We start from the raw sequence: 19,557 nt of genomic DNA on the forward strand, positions 1-19,557 counted from the left end.
TCAGAGTACCTCACCTTTTTTTCCATATTCTTACCAACACTTGGGCTTCTCAGACTTCTAAAATATTACCAGTCTGATAAATGTGAAATAGTACCTCATTATAGTTTCAGTTATATATTTTTTTCTTGTTTTTTTGGCTGCTTAGTTCCCTCTAATAACCTTTGACAGTTTTTCGGCCACATTACTTGTTTTTCCTGATAGCGATCTGTTTAGATTCTAGTACTATTACTATACCCAGTAATATGTATTCTAAATAACTTCTTCTAGTCTGTGACTTGCATTTGAACTGTTTATGTTATCTTTCTTGTCTAATGGAATTTTTTAATTTTAACGTATTCAAATTCTCATTGTTTGTCATTTGTGTTTTGATGTTATGCTTAAGAAACGCAAAGAAATGTAATGAAGATATTCTCCTATACTTTCTAACTTTTATGATTTCCTCCATACATATAAGTTTTTAATTCATGTGGAATATATTTTTGTTTTGGCATGAAGTGAAGTGAACTGGCTATGGCCAGTTGTCTTAGCACCATTTATCTAATGGTTGCGGCTCCCTGCTCACATGTACAGCTATCTTTGTCCCCTACCAAGTTTCCATATGTGTGTATGTCAGTATCAACTTATTTTGTTCCTTTGGCCTATTTTTATTTCCTTGTACCAATACCACACTGCTTAACTAGTTATATCCTTATAATTAGCCTCATAGGGCAAGATTCCAGGCCTTACCTTTCTGTTTCGATAAGTTTCTTTCTTAGTTTTATCTCTTTAATCTTCCATATGAACTTTAGATAGGTTTATTAAATTCCTTGAAAACTCTTTTTGGGATTCTGAATGGAGTTATCATGATTCATAGATCCATTATAAACTTATGCCAGGAACTAGTGGAGTTACACAGTTATATCTTTTAATCCCTTGGTGACTCATCATTTCTCCAGTGCATCTTTTATGTGATGTTTTGTTTGGTTCAATTCAGTCGCTCAGTCATGTCCGACTCTTTGAGACCCCATGGACTGCAGCGTGCCAGGCTTCCCTGTCTATCTCCAACTCCTGGAATTTGCTCAAACTCATGTCCATCGAGTCAGTGATGCCATCCAACCATCTCATCCTCTGTCGTCCCCTTCTCCTCCTGCCTTCGATCTTTTCCAGCATCAGGGTCTTTTCCAATGAGTCAGTTCTTCGCATTGGGTGGCCAAAGTACTGCAGTTTCAGCTTCAGCATCAGTCCTTCCAGTGAATATTCAGGACTGATTTCCTTTAGGACTGATTGGTTTGATCTCCTTGCTGTCCAAGGGACTCTGAAGAGTCTTCTCCAACACCACAGTTCAAAAGCATCAATTCTAAAAAAAAAAAAAAAAAAAAGAAAGCATCAATTCTTTGGTGCTCAGCTTTTTTTATGGTCCAGCTCTTGCATCCATACAACACTACTGGAAAAACCATAGCTTTCACTAGACAGACCTCTGCTTTTTAATATGCTGTCTAGGTTGGTCATAGCTTTCCTTCCAAGAAGCAAGCATGTTTTGATTTCATGACTGCAGTCACCATCTGGAGTGATCTTGGAGCCCAAGAAAATAAAGTTTCTCACTGTTTCCATTGTTTCCCCATCTATTTGCCATGAAGTCTTAGATGCCATGGTCTTAGATTTTTTAATGTTGAGTTTTAAGCCAACTTTTTCACTCCCCTCTTTTACTTTCATCAAGATTTTCTTTAGTTCCTCTTTTCTTTCTGCCATGAGGGTGGTGTCATCTGCCAGCAATCTGATTCTAGCTTGTACTTCATCCAGCCTGGCAATTTGCATGATGCACTCTGCATGTAAGTTAAATGAACAGGGTGACAATATACAGACTTGGTGTACCCCTTTCCCAATTTGGAACCAATCCATTGTTCCACGTCCAGTTCTAACTGTTGCTTCTTGACCTGCATACAGATTTCTCAAGAGGCAGGTAAGTGGTCTGATATTCTCATCTCTTGAAGAATTTTCCACAGTTTGTGGTGATCCACACAAAGACTTTGGCATAGTCAATAAAGCAGAAGAAGATGTCTTTCTGGAACTCTCTTGCTTTTTCTGTGATCCAGCAGATGTTGGCAGTTTGATCTCTGGTTACTCTGCCTTTTCTAAATCCAGCTTGAACATCCAGAAGTTCACAGTTCACTTACTATTGAAGCTTGGCTTGAAGAATTTTGAGCATTACTTTACTAGTGTGTGAGATGAGTACAATTGTGCAGTAGTTTGAGCATTCTTTGGCATTGCCTTTCTTTGGGATTGGAATGAAAACTGACCTTTTCCAGTCCTGTGGCCACTGCTGAGTTTTCCAAATTTGCTGGCATATTGAATGCATCACTTTAACAGCATCATCTTTTAGCATTTGAAATAGCTCAACTGGAATTCCATTACCTCCACTAGCTTTGTTTATCGTGATGCTTCCAACGGCCCACTTGACTTCGCACTCCAAGATATCTGGCTCTAGGTGAGTGATCGCACCAGCGTGGTTATCTGGGTCATTAAGATCTTTTTTGTGTAGTTCTATGTATTTTTGCCACCTCTTCTTAATATTTTCTGCTTCTGTTAGGTTCATACCATTTCTGTCCTTTACTGTATCCATCTTTGTTTTCCAAACAGGTCGTATGTGTATTTTATTTGATTTTTGCCTAGGTATCTACTATAAATTAGATATTATATTTGTATATATATATATTTCTCTTACACGCTGAACATGGATCCTGAATGCTGAATTCTCTTATGTGTTTGAATTATTTGTCCACAAATTCTCTTGCAGTTTTCTATGTAAATAGTTTTAGAGCCTGAAAGTAAGGTTAGTTTTCTTTATTCTAGTTTTTGATCTTTTAAAAAGTGTTGCATTGGCTAGGACTGTATACATTAGAGAATTAAGAGAAGCTGTGATATTGGTACTTCTGACTTGTTCCTGACTCTAAACAGCACACTTCTGACGTTTTACCCCTAAGTGTTAATAAAACATTGAGGTTTATGGTGGGCTTCCCTGATAGCTCAGTTGGTAAAGAATCCTTATGCAATGCAGGAGACCTCAGTTTGATTCCTGAGTTGGGAAGATCCACTGGAGAAGCAGTAGACTTTCCACTCCAGTATTCTTGGGCTTCCCTTGTGGCTCAGCTGATAAAGAATCCACTTGCAATTTGGGAGACCTGGGTTCGATCCCTGAGTTGGAAAGTTTTACCACTAAGTATTAATAAAACATGGAGGTTTGTGGTAGATACCATCAAAGACTGATGGCCCCCCTATTTCACCCCAAGTTGATTCTCTCTTTTTTCCATGGTAGAATCTTTAAATTTTTATCTGGAGACATGGGTGTCAAAAAAAATGCTTACATTCCCCAGCGACCTCCACCTAGGTGAGGGCACATAACTTAAAAGTCATATACACAAATTCCAGTCTTATCCCTAAAGGGAAAACATAACTACTTCCCCTTTCTCTCCTTCCTGCCACCTGGAATGCAGATGTGATGACTAGAATTGGAGCAATCATATTGGACTTGAAGTGATCTTAAGGAATAAAGATCACAAAAAACATAACAAAATGATAGTAAGAACTTGGCTCTGGGCTACCCAACCAATCTTTTACATGCAAGAGAAATAAATTCTAGGTAGTTCAAGTTTTGGTCAGTCATAGCCAAGTCCAGTCTTACAACACTCTTTATCAAGGTAATGAATAATAAATTCCCAATTTGCCATTAGTTTTTCTTTTTTTCATAAATTGTGTTTTTATAAGTTGCTGATCTGTGTTAAAGAAAATTATATTGATAGATTTTTTAATGTTCAGTCATCCTTGGGATTCTGTCATGATACATCCTTAGAGTTTGCCAATGTCCAAATATTCTTTTTCCAGAGTTCTAATATGAAAACATTTAAACATACAGAAAAGTTGATCTGTACAGTGCACACCCATGTATCCACTACCCAGATTCTACAATTAACATTTTATTGTATTTGCTTTGTGTCTTATTTGTTATGATGTGCTTATTCATTTAGCTAATATTTTCAAGTATTTGTATTTATGTGTTCAAAAGTGAGAATAGCCAGTATTTTCTTTTCTCATACTATCTTTGTCTGATTTGAGTATCACAAATATACTTACCTCATTAAAGTGAAGTAAAAAGCTCTTCCATTTTTGTCTTCATTGAAAAAGTCTCATCAATATAAGAAATAATCTTTGAAGATTTGGTAAGACTCATCTCTTTGAGTAATATTTGGTTAGCATGATGCTTTTTTAATGGATATACTTTTTTAAAATTACAGACTCCATTCATTTAATGGTTATACATAAATATATAGATAGACCTTTCTTTTTCAAATCAGTTTTAGTGATTTATTTATTTATTTGTACAGAACTGTTTCATTAAATTGTCAAATTTATTAGTGTAATGATATTCATAGTGCTTTTAAAAATCTTGACTCTGTAATTATGTCATTTTCCTACTTTTCTCTCAATCAGTTTTACTAGGTTTGTTGGTTTTATTAGCTTTCTGAAAGAACTAGCTTTTGGATCTGTTGATTCCTTTTTTATTTCTTCCCCCTTCCATCTAGTTCTTTTCTATTGCTATTATTTCTTTCCTTCTGCTTTCTCTGTTCTGAATGACTTTCCTCTGTATGCTACCTTCTCTTCTACTATATGCTTTTGAGTCTCTAAATTTCCTTCTAAATACTGTTTAGATTGCATATCACCCATTTTAGTACTAATGTTTTCATTGTCTGTATGAAATGCTAAGCATTTGGTAATTTCTATTAGTTTTTCTCTCTTCATAATTATTTAGAAATTTCTAAAATGAATAGAATAGTATACCTGTTATATTGATTTCTAATTTTATTGCATTGTTGTTATACAAGATGTTTTAAGTGACTTTGATTCATTGATACTTGAAATTTGCTTTTTGACAGTTTTTTTAAAAAGGGAATTCAATGGATAATCTTTTCTTTTTTATCATCTTATTATAGTTTTTTTTTTACAGTGTGTTAGATTCAGATGTACTGCAAAGTGATTCAATTATACATATGTATGTGTGTGTATATATATATATATGTATGTATGTATGTATATATTCTTTTTTAGATTCTTTTCCATTTTAAATTATTACAAGATATTTATTATACTTTCCTGTGTTGTACAGTAGGTCCTTGTTGGTTATCTATATTATATCCAGTAGTGTGTATATTTTAATTCCAAACTCCAAATTTATCCGTCCCCTCTTCTTTTCCCCTTTGGTAATGGCATAGTCAGTTTTTAAAAAATATTTCATGTGTGCTAGAATGAATATTATTTCCTGTCATTCAGAGTATAGGATTACTTACATTATTTGCATCTTTTACAAATGTGATGGTACATTTACCATCACGTACACACACAGACACCTATATATAGATATATATGAGGTGAAAATTATTTTCTCTTTGATGTGAATTATTCTACTTATTCTCATGTTCTGTTTGCCTTGAAGTTTTAAAAATTTGATATCAATATTGTTAAATTATCAGTTTAATTTTAATATTTTTCTAGTACATTTTGTCCATCTGTTTACATAATGACCTCCTTGTCATCACTTTTAGGTGTGTCTCATAATCAATACATGGTTGATTTTTTTAAAAATCCTTCTGAGAATGTGTGTCTTTAAGTAGGCAAGTTCAAAATATTAATATTTGTATGTGCTTTGGTTATCGACCTACTTGGACTTATTTTGAGCATTTAAGTTTTCTATTTACCATTATTTAACTTTTGATTCCTTTTTTTCTTCTCTATATTAGGTTGATATAAGTTTTAAAATTTATTCTCTCTTTTCTTCTCTCCTGAAAGTTTGCTATCTGTCTAAGGTTAGATTTAAAATTAAAATGTCCCCTGTGAGAAAGTACAACCCCAGGCTTGGTACTTCACTCGTGGTCCAGTCATTAAGAATCTGCCCTCCAGTCCAGGGGATGCAAGTTCAATCCCTGTTTGGGGAACTAGGATCCCACATGGCATGGGACAACTAGGTCCGTGTACCACAACTAGAGAAGCCCATGAGCTGCAGTGACGACCTGGTACAGCCAAAAAATAAAAAGAGTAAAATAAACCCCCAGGCTTTCATGCTGCTTTCCCAAGCTTGGGGGTTAGACTTCTCTACTTCTCTTTTCATGGGACCCCTTCAAGGGTCTTCCTCCAAGGACATCTCTTGGGTCCCCAGAATCTGTCTTAGGGAGCTCAGGGTGATCCTTTATGCAGTTTCTGAACTTGAACCTCAAAGAAGGTGGTCACGAACATGGGTGACCAGTGTCAGGCCTTTGCTGCTCTAAGCTGGGGGTGGGATGAGCGACAAGGGCACCTGAAGAAAACCCCGAAGAGCTAATTGGGCCATTGAGTGAATCAGAGGGTTAACTCAGACTGAATTCACTGTGGCTTTGTTTTCTGTCTTTACTCTGTAGTCTTTTTTTTCCATTTGAGCTTAGCTATTTATTAAAAAATTATTTTCACTGCATATTAAGCGGCATTTCCATGTGTAGGGGCCAGTCTGCTATACTCTAAAAAGCTATGGAAGTTAATTTACTTATATTACAGGATGTCTACAGGTTCCAAGTCTCATCTTCCACCTTGGATCTTTTTGTTTTTAGTCTGTTTTCCTCAGTTTCTGTTTGGCCATCTTACAAGTAGATACTTTTTTCTCTGTCTTGCTCTGTGGCATTGATGATTCATTTTGAAGTTCTGAGTGGCTATTGTTCTGGCCTTCCCTCGTATCACCTGTCTCTCAGACTGAGGAAGTAAACCCTCCCCTGTGCACAAGCCCCTGGATACCGGGCTCTGTTTATGTCCAGGTGGGAAAACTGGATGAACTTCTGTTCTGAAGTTCCTGGGTGCACTGCCTTTCCCCTGTCCGCCAGCAGTTTCTGAAATGATGGCCCTGCAGCTCTCTGCCTTACTGGCCGGTCATGCTCCTGGCATTGATGGAAACATACCCAGCTGGAAGCAGCTGGCATGCTCAGGCCTTCCAGCATTGAGCTCTCCAATATAACATGTGGGGGCCCTTTATTGCCTGACACTTCTTTTTGGCTGGGTGGCTTCCTCTGGCCACAGGCATTCCCTGGGCAGTTGTCTGAGTTAACATCCGAGCTTGGCTAGCACCAGGGCAGCTGTGAGGCCTGGCATCACCACTCACGGTAAATTCCCCAGGGAGTCCACAGACCTGCCTTGACTTCTCTTTCAGGTACAATTATCTTGGGACAAAGCTGTCTTCATAGATGTGAGACCTATGCAGCCCCACACTCAGAAAAGTCAGTACTTGGATTAATACTCTGCTGTTGCTGTCTTGAAATTTTAAGTAAACTTTGAATAAAAAGTTTCAAAATTTTGAATTTGTACTAGGCTCTGCAAACTATTTAGCCTCTCCTTAGTAGAAACAGAGAACATTACTGAGTCTTAGAAAAGTGGGTGGGACTTATTAACTAACCCATCTTCTTAAGAGTCCAGGGCAACAACCATGAGGAGTAATTGTTTGAAAATATTTTTTTGCATATTTTTGAGCTTCGCTATTCAAAACTTATTCTTATGGGAAGCTTCCCTCTAAATAAAGCATTTAGGGCTTCAGGAAAGCAAGAGAGTACAGTTCTAGTATAGCTGTCTAGTAGAACTTTCTGCAGTGATGTTAATGTTCTGTATCTTTGTTGTGGCCACCAGTCACATGTGGCTACTGAGAACTTGAAATGTGGCTGATATGACTGAGGACCTGAATTTCTGAATTTTAATTATATAAAATTTAAAATTAAATAGCCATATGGGAAGACCCTGAAAGCCAATCTGGAAGACCCAGCAGTGGCCACAGGACTGGAAAAGGTCAGTCCTCATCCCAGTTCCTAAGAAGGGGAGTACTGCAGAACGCACTAACTGTCGGACAGTTGCACTCATCTCCCACGCCAGTAAGGTCATGCTTTAAATCTTGCGTGCCAGGCTTCAGCATTATCCGAACCAGGAACTTCCAGATGTCCAAGCTGGGTTTAGAAAAGGAAGAGAAACTATAGATCAAATTGCCAACATTGACTGGATCATAGAGAAAGCTAGGGAATTCCAGAAAAACATCTATCTCTGTTTCATCAACTACACCAAAGCCTTTGACAGTGTGGATCATAATAAACTGTGGAATGCTCTTAAAGAGATGGGAATATCAGATCACCTTACCTGTCTCCTAAGAAGCCTGTACTCAGATCAAGAAACAACAGTTAGAACCCTGTATGGAACAACTGATTGGTTCAAGATTGAGAAAGGGGTACAACAGGGCTGTTTGTTTAACCTATATGTTGAGCACATCAGGAGAAATTCCAGGCTGGATGGGTTACAAGCTGGAATCTAAGATAGGTGGGAGAAACATCGACAACTTCAGATATGTGGATGATGTCAATCTAATGGCAGAAAGCAAAGAGGAGCCAAAGAACCTCTTGATGAGGGTGAAGGAGGAGAGTGAAAGAGCTGGCTTAAAACTAAATATTAAATAAACTAAGATCTTGGCATCTGGCTGCATTACTTCATGGCAAATAGAGGGGGAAAAGGTGGAAGTAATGACAGATTTCCTCTTCTTGGACTCTAAACACTGTGGATGGTGACTGCAGCCATGAAATCAGAAGAGAATTGCTTCTTGGCAGGAAAACTATGACAAACCTAGACAGTGTGCTGAAAAACAAAGACACTACTCTGTCAACAAAGGTCCATATAGTCAAGGCTATGGTCTTCCCAGTGGTCACATTATAGTTGTGAGAGCTGGACTGTAAAGAAGGCAGAATGTCAGAGAATTGATGCCTTTGAACTGTGGTGCTGGAGAAGACTCCTGAGAGTCCTTTGGACAGCAAGGAGATCAAACCAGCCAGTCTTAAGGGTAATCATTGGAAGGACTGATGCTGAAGCTGAAACTCCAGTATTTTGGTCATCTGATGTAAACAGCCGACTCATTGGAAAAGCCTCTGATGCTGGGAAAGATTGAGGGCAGAAGGAGAAGAGGGAGTCAGAGGATGAGATGGCTGGATGGCATCAGCAATGCAATGGACATGAACTTGGGCAAACTTCAGGAGATAGTGAGGGACAGGAAGGCCTGGTGTGCTGCAGTCCATGGGGTTGCAAAGAGTTGGACACGACTGGGCGACTGAACAACAGCAAGTCATATTGGACAGTGTAGACAGGCAACAACAGGCAACCATATTGGACAGTGTAGATCTAGAACAACAAAGTAATTTCTGACCTCTGGTGCTTTGATTCTATTTTGCATTGATTTTATATCAAAAGTTAAAGTTAGTCTTTGTACAGAAAGGATTTTCTAAATTCAGATTTAAGGCATATCAAGAACTAGATGGGGAAACTGAAATCAATTTTTTTCCATAATTATAGAGAAGATCTTTTCCACCCAAGAAAGCTAGTTCATGAGGCTCTTTGCTGTAACCTACAAGGGAGTTTATTGTGTGGACAAATAAATTGCTTAAAGACTGCCCTTTCCAGTTCTAAGTGACTATGGAAGAAATAAGGGAGACAAAGAAGAGGCAAGGTTAAGGGCCAGAGTCTTGGCAAGGAGTGATGGTGAGGAGGTGTAGTGGGTAGTGAATTAATTGATGAGCTTAAGCCGTCCCTCCTGGGCCTGCATGACCTGGGTATACAAGTGACCCAGCAAATCTCATGTGTTTTGATGAGACATAGAGGTCTTGACAGCACAGAGATCTGTCAGAGGGCTCTAGTTAAAACAAAGATGTAGCTGCATAGGACATTTGAGAAGGCCAGAACTACAAACTTCAGAACTAGATAGTACTTCATCTAAAAAGTCACAGCAGAAAAACTATACTTCAATGGTTGCCAGTCCAGAGAACAGAAAATCCAGTCACTCACTGTCCACAAGTAAAGATCTGGATAATACCACCCCTGCTGCCACAGATCATCTAAACTTTTACAGACCCCAAAATGATGGAGAGAAAATCAGAAAATCTTAACATTTTCCCTAAAGAAACAAAGAGAGTTAATATAAAGGAATTGTCTGAACTATTGAACTGAACTAAGTTTAACTGAATGGTTTTCTATGGATGAGCAGGTGAGTTATGGAGAAATAAAGAAACTGCATTTTCTTTGTGCATCTAAGCACACAGTGAATGAATTTGTGACCCCACTACAAATATGTCTGGCTTCTTGCCCAGCCAGTTTGTAACAGCAGTCCTATTCATAAGCTTTAGCAGAGGTGAAATACGTGACAGAAGTTGGGGTGGGGATGCTACCCTGCTGTGTTGAGCCTCAGAGCCAGCATCATGACAGAATTGGCTACTTAACTTGTAGATGCCCTTTCTTCAAAGGCACTAGCTATCTCACATGGGAAGGTCATTTGGGGCTTACTTGGAAGGCAGTTTTTCTCTTATCACCTGCCTGGACATGAAGGAGGCTGTACCTACTCCAGCCTACTGGTCCAAGAGCTTTGAGATCAATGGGAGAGGGCCAGTCTGGCAAATTGCAGTGTCATTTTGCCTGTGCAGTGCCCTACTCATTTTGTGCTGAATGAATCACATCTGGGATGAAAGAGGCCAGATCTACTTGGACAAAATCCTAATACATTATCTTAGTCTAGCATCCCATCAGTCCCTTGTCCATACAGTCCTCTGTGGGCTACACCACCACCTGCAGGCCAATTCTGAAACGTACATGTCCAAAAAAATAAAGGGATTCTTGGACTGTATTCTGTAAAGCTAAGATATCTGCATTATGCTTCAAGTGCTGTTAGTCTTAGAGTTAGAACCCCATGGCTCAGCAAATATATTTAGAATTCCTGGGATTTACTACAAAGTTCATTACACATTTCTTCTCTCTGGATGTTATAAAAACTAACATTCTCCAAAGGAGAAGAGGTTTTTTGTTTGTTTGTTGTTTTTGGCGCTCAGAGGCAGATGTTGCCTTCCAATAATGCTTGCTTAATTTTTCCAACTTCCCCTAACCTACCTGACCTAGCCCAGCCCACATGAATGTCTCTAACCATATAGATGATAAACATTAGACCCCAGGAATACTGAAACTCAGCTCTTGTGCCTCCATATCTTGGGTTTCCTTCTTTGGGAAATTGGCTTTTGGAAAAATTCAATTGCTTATCCTTTTAGGAAACAAGAATCACTTGTCAAAGAGGCTAGAGTGGCTAAGGTAGATTCAGAAATTCAGTTTGCACTAGGGTCACCTTTTTCGAACACTTTGGGTTTGTCATTTCACACCCAATCCTGGAAGCCATAGAACCCCAAGGGAAGACTCATTACCAGTCCTGGAAATCATCTGGCTGAGAGTTCTGAGGATATCCAGTCCTAGCCATCACCAATGGATAATCAGACACAGACAGCACCTACACAATTGGTTTTTTATTATATCTAAGTATAAAGAAGGATAAAATGGTTTAAGTTTGTATCCTGATCTACTGGACTGTCATAGTCCATTCTGGCTGCTCTAACAAAATACCACAGACTATCTTATACAAAACAGAAACTTATTGCTCACAGTTTTGGACCCCGAAAGTCTGAGATCATGGTGCTGGCATAATCACCTTCTGAATAGGAACTCTTTATGGTTTATAGTCAGCCGGCACATTCTCACTGTATCTACCCTCATGCAGTCAAAGAGGTTACGGATCTCTTTGGACCTCTTTTATGAAGCCACTAAACCCATTCATGAGTGTTCTGTCCTCAAGACCTAAATACCTCCTACCAGGCCATACCTGCCGATACCATCGCCTTTGGGGTTTAGACTTTTTACACATAAGATCAAGTTCTATTTTAAAATGTTCAACTTGAAACACTTCTTAGATATCTAATGGAAATGTCTGGTAGGTAACAGGATGTTTGTTAAGTCTGGAGCTCAGGGGAAGTGCCAGGGCTGAAGAATATGCAGATCTGGGAGCTATTGACAGGGAGATTTTTATATAGCCACGTGACTAGATAAGGTCTCCTTCAAAGTGAGTGAATATATTTACGAGCAGAAGTGGTTTAAACAGATTAAAATTTTGGGAATAAGAGGAAGAAGCCAGCCAGGGATGTAGGGAAAAGTCCAAGGTGGAACATTGACCAAGAAACTAAGTGGCTGACTGAGTCAAGTGCTGCTGAGAGGTCAGGTGAGAGGAGGACTGGGGATTGTCTAGAGGATTTGGAAAGATGGAGCTCATTGGTGATCTTGAGAAGAATGGCTTCTCTGGGTTGCAGCAAAGAAAACCTGATTGGAGAAGACTAAAAAGAGACTATAAAGTGAGGAAGAAGACACCTTGAATATTGACAAGTCATTTTAGAAATGGTAGTACAAGTGGACTTGAGAAGTAGGAGTGGGTGGTTGGAGGTGGGCATAGATTTTAGAGAGGACAGATTTCTTTTTAAGATAGAAGATATTATAGCATGTTTATATGCTGGTGGGAATGTTCTAATATAAAGGGGAAATGTGGAAATGCTGGAGAGAGTAGACGATGGAAAGCCTTCAAATAGGTAAGAGAGGATCCAGGGCTTAAGCTGTGACATCTAAGAGGACCTCCACTACAGGACAGTTCTTCCAGCATAAGGGGAGAAAAGGCAAACATTAGTAAATGTGCCAACGGGGACCTGCCACAGCGTCTTCTGGTTGTTCCTACTTTGTTAGTAAAAGCAGAGGTGGAGTCTGTTTCCACCGGTTTCCACAAGTCCAGCTTACTCAGACTGCTGTCAACTTAGAACCCCATCACCTCACCATGACAACTGTTAGAAGAGCCCAGTTACCACTCACAGACACGGAAAACAAACATGGTTACCTAAGGGGAAAGAGGGCATGGGGAGGGATAAGTTAGGAGACTGGGATTCACATACACACTGTGGTAAAACAGAGCCTCCCCAGGGGCTCAGTGGTAAAACCAACGAGGAGCTACTGCGTAGCACAGGATCTATCCAGTAGGTATATACACCATCTTATGTAATAACCTATAAGGGAAAAGAACATTTTAGATTCTTTATATAAGTATAAAGAATATATATGTATATACATATTCATATATATGTGTGTGTGTATATATATATATATATATATATATATATGTGTATAACTGAATCACTGTTCTGTATCCTTGAAACTTGCTTGATATTGTAAATCAACTATACTTCAATTAAAAAATTTTAGAAAAGACGAGCCCTCCTATGATAGATTCTGGATCCTGAGCAGTGCCACAGCCAGCTCTGGTACTTTGTTCCTTAGAAAACATACCAGTTAGAGAAGCAGAAGCATGATACTATCTTGTTTGAACTCAGAATGCACTGAGCATAGGCTTTTCAGCTTCCCAAACTGTCATACAATCTAGTGGAGTGTGAAGTGGAGGAAGAGCAAGTTATGGTTAAAATGCTCACCATCGTTAGGCTGGGACTACTGGCACCCTATAAAAAATCAAGAAAACAACCTTACATGTTTTAAGCTTCTAATTTTTTTTTTCAGTGGTTTTCCCGGTTTCTCTTCATATTTGGATGCTTTGGCATTAAGTGGTTTTTAATTCAGCTTCTCCCTAAATTGCTTCCTCTTGAACGTCCCCCTCTTTAGCTTCAGCGAGCCTCAGCCATATCGCAGGCTCCCAGTGACCATTTCTCCTCCCTGCCTGGTTACAGCTTCCTAGGGAGGGAGGTCCTCACACAAATGTGACAACATATAAAATAGATTTTACACTTAACTTTTTTTTTAACAGTTCTTTTTAAAAAATTATTTATTTTTGGCTGCTGTGGGTCTTCTGTGCCATGCACTGGGTTCTCTGGTTGCAGCAACTGGGGGGCTACTGTTCGTTGTGGTGCATGGGCTTCTCATTGAAGTGGCTTTTCTTGTTGAGGTGCATGGGCTCTAGGGTGAGCAGGCTTCAGTAGTTGTGACATGTGGGCTCAGTAGTTGCAGCTGGTAGGCTCTAGAGCACAGGTTCAGTAGTTGTGGCGCATGGGCTTAGTTATTACCCCATAGCATGTGGAATCTTCTCGGACCAAGGATCAAACCCTTATTTCCTGCATTTGGACCATGAGGGAAGCCCCTAAAATAGATTTTAAAAGGATAAACTAATATCACCATAAGCTGTCACCGATTAATCAAGACACAGCATCAATAGTAGAACTTTCTAAACAAGATTTTGCCATTTAATCTTTTTTCATCCATCTTTAGTTCTAAAGAAAAAAAAAAACCCAACTTTCTAAAGGAGCATGGCCCCACCCGTCAGAACAAGACCCAGTTTCTCTCTCAGTCAGTCTCTCCCATCAGGAAGCTTCCGTAAGCCTCTTATCCTTCTCCATAAGTGGGCAGACAGACTGAAAACCACAATCACAGAAAACTAACCAATCATGTGATCACATGGACCACAGCCTTGTCTAACTCGATGAAGCTATGAGCCATGCTATGTAGGGCCACCCAAGATGGACAGGTCTTGGTGGAGAGTTAAGACAAAATGTGACCCACTGGAGAAGGAAATGGCAAATGACCTCAGTATTCTTGCCTTGAGAACCCCATGAACAGTATGAAAAGGCAAAAAGATAGGACACTAAAAGATGAACTCCCCAGGTCAGTAGGTGCCCAATATACTACTGGAGATCACTGGAGAAATGACTCCAGAAAGAATGAAGAGATGGGATCAAAGCAAAAGCAACACCTACTTGTGAATGTGACTGGTGATAGAGGCAAAAAGTCCAATGCTGTAAGGAGCAATATTGCATAGGAACCTGGCATGTCAGGTCCATGAATCAAAGCAAATTAGTTCAGTTCAGTTCACTCAGTTGTGTCTGACTCCTTGTGACCCCGTGGACTGCAGCACACCAGGCCTCCCTATCCATCACCAACTCCCGGAGTTTGCTCAAACTCATGTCCATCGAGTCGGTGATGTCATCTAACCATCTCATCCTGTCATCCCCTTCTCCTCCCACCTCCAATCTTTCCCAGCATCAGGGTCTTTTCAAATGAGTCAGCTCTTTGCATCAGGTGGCCAAAGTATTGGAGTTTCAATTCAGCGTCAGTCCTTCCAATGAAAATTCAGGACTGAGTTCCTTTACGATGGACTGGTTGGATCTTCTTGCTGTCCAAGGGACTCTCAAGAGTCTTTTCCAACACCATAGTTCAAAAGCATCAATTCTTCAGCACTCAGCTTTCTTTATAGTCCAACTCTCACATCCATACATGACTTCTGAAAAAACAATAGCCTTGACTAAACTGACCTTGGTTGGCAAAGTAATGTCCCTGCTTTTTAATATGCTGTCTAGGTTGGTCATAGCTTTTCTTCCAAGTAGTAAAGTGTCTTTTAATTTCATGGCTTCAGTCTCCATCTGCAGTGATTTTGGAGCCCAAAAAAATAAAGTCTGCCACTGTTTCCACTGTTTCCCCATCTATCTGCCATGAAGTGATGGGACCAGATGCCATGATCTTAGTTTTCTGAATGTTGAGTTTTAAGCCAACATTTTCACTCTTCTCTTTCACTTTCATCAAGAGGCTCTTCTGCCCTAAGGGTGGCGTCATCTGCATATCTGAGGTGATTGATATTTCACCAAGTCAGCAGAGATAGATTTTTTTTCTGGAACCCTCTTGCTTTTTTGATGATCCAACAGATGTTGGCAATTTGATCTCTGGTTCCTCTGCCACTTTCAAGGCAAACTGGAAGTGGTCAAACAGGAGATGGCAAGAGTAAGCATTGATTTTAGGAATCAGCAAACTAAAATGGACTGGAATGGGTGAATTTAACTCAGATGACCATTATGTCTACTACTGTGGGCAAGAATCCCTTAGAAGAAATGGGTAGCCATCATTGTCAACAAAAGAGTCCAAAATGCAGTACTTGGATGCAGTCTCAAAAACGACAGAATGATCTCTCTTTGTTTCCAAGGCAAACCATTCAGTGTCACAGTAATTCAAGTCTATGCTCCGACCACTAATGCTGAAGAAGCTGAAGTTGAATGGTTCTATGAAGACCTACAAGACCTTGTAGAACTAACACCCAAAAAAGATGTCCTTTTCATTATAGGGGACTGGAATGCAAAAGTAGGAAGTCAGGAAACACCTGGAGTAACTGAAAAATTTGGCCTTGGAGTACAGGATGAAGCAGGGCAAAAAAAAAAAGACTAATAGAGTTATGCCAAGAGAACACACTGTTCATAGCAAACACCCTCTTCCAACAACACAAGAGAAGACTCTACATGTGGACATCACCAGATGGTCAATACTGAAATTGGATTGATTATATTCTTTGCAGCCAAAGGTGGAGAAGCTCTATATAGTAAGCAAAAACAAGACCAGGAGCTGACTGTGGCTCAGATCATGAACTCCTTATTGCCAAATTCAGACTTAAATTGAAGGAAGTAGGGAAAACCACTAGACCATTCAGATATGACCTAAATCAAATCCCTTATGATTATACAGTGGATGTGAGAAATAGATTGAAGGGATTAGATCTGATAAACAGAGTGCCTGATGAACTATGGATGGAGGTTCATATGACATTGTACGGGAGACAGGAATCAAGACCATCCCCAAGAAAAGGAAATGCAGAAAAGCAAAATGGTTGTCTGAGGAGGGCTTACAAATAGCTGTGAAAAGAAGAGAAGCAAAAAGCAAAGGAGAAAAGGAAAGATATACCCATTTGAATGCCAAGTTCCAAAGAATAGCAAGGAGCGATAAGAAAGCCTTCCTCAGTGATCTTTGCAAAGAAATAGAGGAAAACAATAGAATGGGAAAGACTAGAGATCTCTTCAAAAAAAAATTAGGGATACCAAGGGAACGTTGAATGGGTACAATAAAGGATAGAAATAGTATGGACCTAACGGAAGCAGAAGATGTTAAGAAGAGGTGGCAAGAATACACAGAAGAACTGTACAAAAAAGATCTTCATGACCCAGATAATCACGATGGTGTGATCACTCATCTAGAGCCAGGCATCCTGGAATGCAAAGTCAAGAGGGCCTTAGGAAGCATCACTACAAACAAAGCTAGTGGAGGTGATGGAATTCCAGTGGAGCTATTTCTTTCTTTTTTTTTTTTTCGGGTTTTATGCTTTTATTACCACAAACAAAATGTGCACACGAGCTGTCTATTCCTTTTCCTCGCTGCGCAGTCTGGCATTGGGACTGGTGATCCTGATGGCCAGCTGGGCTGCTCTTTCCACAATGGGCTTGCAGTTCTTGGAGGAGACGTTGTGAGCAGTCTCAGCACAGTAAGATTTGTTGCACATCAGCAGCACCTCAAGCTCCTTGACGTTGTGGACCAGGAACTTCCGGAAGCCGTCGGGCAGCATGTGCTTGGTTTTCTTGTTGCTCCCGTAACCGATGTTGGGCATCAAGATCTGGCCCTTGAATCTTCTGCACACCCGGTTGTCAATGCCTCTGGGTTTCCACCAGTTCCGCTTGATTTTTGACATATCGATCTGACTGATGCCTAATGAACTTCTTGGTCCTCTTCTTGATGATCTTAGGCTTCACAAGGGGTCTGAGGGCGGCCATGATGCCGAGTCAGAGATGGCTGCCACCTCCGTAGGCAGCGCCGAGGAAGAGCCAGTGGAGCTATTTCAACTACTAAAAGATGATGCTGTGAAAGTGCTGCACTCAGTATGTCAGCAAATTTGGAAAACTCAGCAGTGGCCAGAGGACTGGAAAAGGTCAGTTTTCATTCCAATCCCAAAGAAAGGCAATGCTAAAGAATGCTCAAACTACTGCACAATTGCACTCATCTCACACGCTAGTAAAGTAATGCTCAAAATTCTCCAACCAGGCTTCAACAATATGTGAACCGTGAACTTCCAGATGTTCAAGCTGGATTTAGAAAAGGCAGAGGAACCAGAGATCAAATTGCCAACATCTGTTGGATCATCAAAAAAGCAAGAGAGTTCCAGAAAAACATCTATTTCTGCTTTATTGACTATGCCAAAACCTTTGACTGTGTGGATCACAATAAACTGTGGAAAATTTTGAAGGAGATGGGAATACCAGACCACCTGACCTGCTTCTTGAGAAATCTGTATGCAGGTCAGGAAGCAACAGTTAGAACTGGGCATGGAACAACAGACTGGTTCCAAATAGGAAAAGGAGTACGTCAAGGCTCTATAATGTCACCCTGCTTACTTAACTTATATGCATCATGAGAAACGCTGGGCTAAATGAAGCACAAGCTGGAATCAAGATTGCTGGGAGAAATATCAATAACCTCAGATATGCAGATGACACCACCCTTATGGCAGAAATTGAAGAAGAACTAAAGAGCCTCTTGATGAAAGTGAAAGAGGAGAGTGAAGAAGTTGGCTTAAAACTCAACATTAAGAAAACTAAGATCATGGCATTTGGTCCTATCACTTCATGGCAAATAGATGGGGGAACAGTGGAAACAGTGACAAACTTTGTTTTTGGTGGCTCCAAAATCACTGAAGATGGTGACTGCAGTCATGAAATTAAAAGACACTTACTCCTTGGAAGAAAAGCTATGACTAACCTAGACAGCATATTAAAAAGCAGAGACATTCCTTTGCCAACCAAGGTCTGTCTAGTGAAAGCTATGGTTTTTCCAGTGGTCATGTATGGATGTGAGAGTTGGACTATAAAGAAAGTTGAGTGCTGAAGAATTGATGCTTTTGAACTGTGGTGTTGGAGAAGACTCTTGAGAGTCCCTTGGACAGCAAGGAGATCCAACCAATCCATCCTAAAAGGAAATCAGTCCTGAATTTTCATTGGAAGGACTGATGCTGAAGCTGAAACTCCAATGCTTTGGCCACCTGATGCAAAGAGCTGACTCATTTGAAAAGACCCTGATGCTGGGAAGATTGAAGGCAGGAGGAGAAGGAGACAACAGAAGATGAGATGGTTGGATGGCATCACTGACTCGGTGGACATGAGTTTGAATAAATTCCGGGTGTTGGTGATGGACAGGGAGTCCTGGCATGTTGCAGTCTGTGGGGTCACAAAGAGTTGGACACAACTGAGCGACTGAACCTACCTGAACTGAAAGGAACAGCACACCCAGGAGTTAGGTTTGAGATAAGATGAGGATAAAGAAGGTTTCTTCCCCATTAAAGAGCACACACACACACACACACTCAGAAACACACATTTTGGTTACTTGTACACATAGTAACTATGTTTATTGTAGCTTACAGATGAATGAATAGTAAATTTAAATTTTTTTTTTTGGCCAGTAAGAACTTTGTAGCAAAGCAAAGAGGTATATTAATCTAAAAAAGGAAGCATGCACAATTGTACACAAATATCTCAATTTTGTAAACAAACTTTCTTCAGTCCAACGTTAGTAGAGAGGTGTTTGGACCTCATGGTTGAAGTAAAGTATCTGAGTGAATGTACTTTTAACTAAACAGGAGTCAGGATGAATGTTTATTTTCTTACAGAATATGGGACTAAATAAATTAGGCTTTAAAAAACAAACAAACTCTTAATTGAAAGCCAGATACCTAGTTTGTCATGTGCCATGACTCAAAATGATCTGGGAACTTTCCTTTGGAAATACCTTCAAAGTTCTTTTTACAAGTAGAGTGACCAACCGTCTCTGTTTATCTAGGACTGTAAGGTTTCGCAGGGTGTGGGACTTTCAAAACTAAGCAGCCTTGGGTAAACTTTC

General features: G+C 39.9%; 1 pseudogene; it reads right to left on the reverse strand.

Annotated features, from left to right (window-relative positions):
• Nucleotides 1-16,966: 16,966 nt before the first annotated feature.
• Nucleotides 16,967-17,483, reverse strand: LOC139035504 (large ribosomal subunit protein eL32 pseudogene; annotated as a pseudogene).
• Between the last annotated feature and the right edge of the window lie 2,074 nt (nucleotides 17,484-19,557).

Source organism: Odocoileus virginianus, chromosome 6 (genome assembly GCF_023699985.2).
Source record: "Odocoileus virginianus isolate 20LAN1187 ecotype Illinois chromosome 6, Ovbor_1.2, whole genome shotgun sequence".
NCBI lineage: Eukaryota > Metazoa > Chordata > Mammalia > Artiodactyla > Cervidae > Odocoileus > Odocoileus virginianus.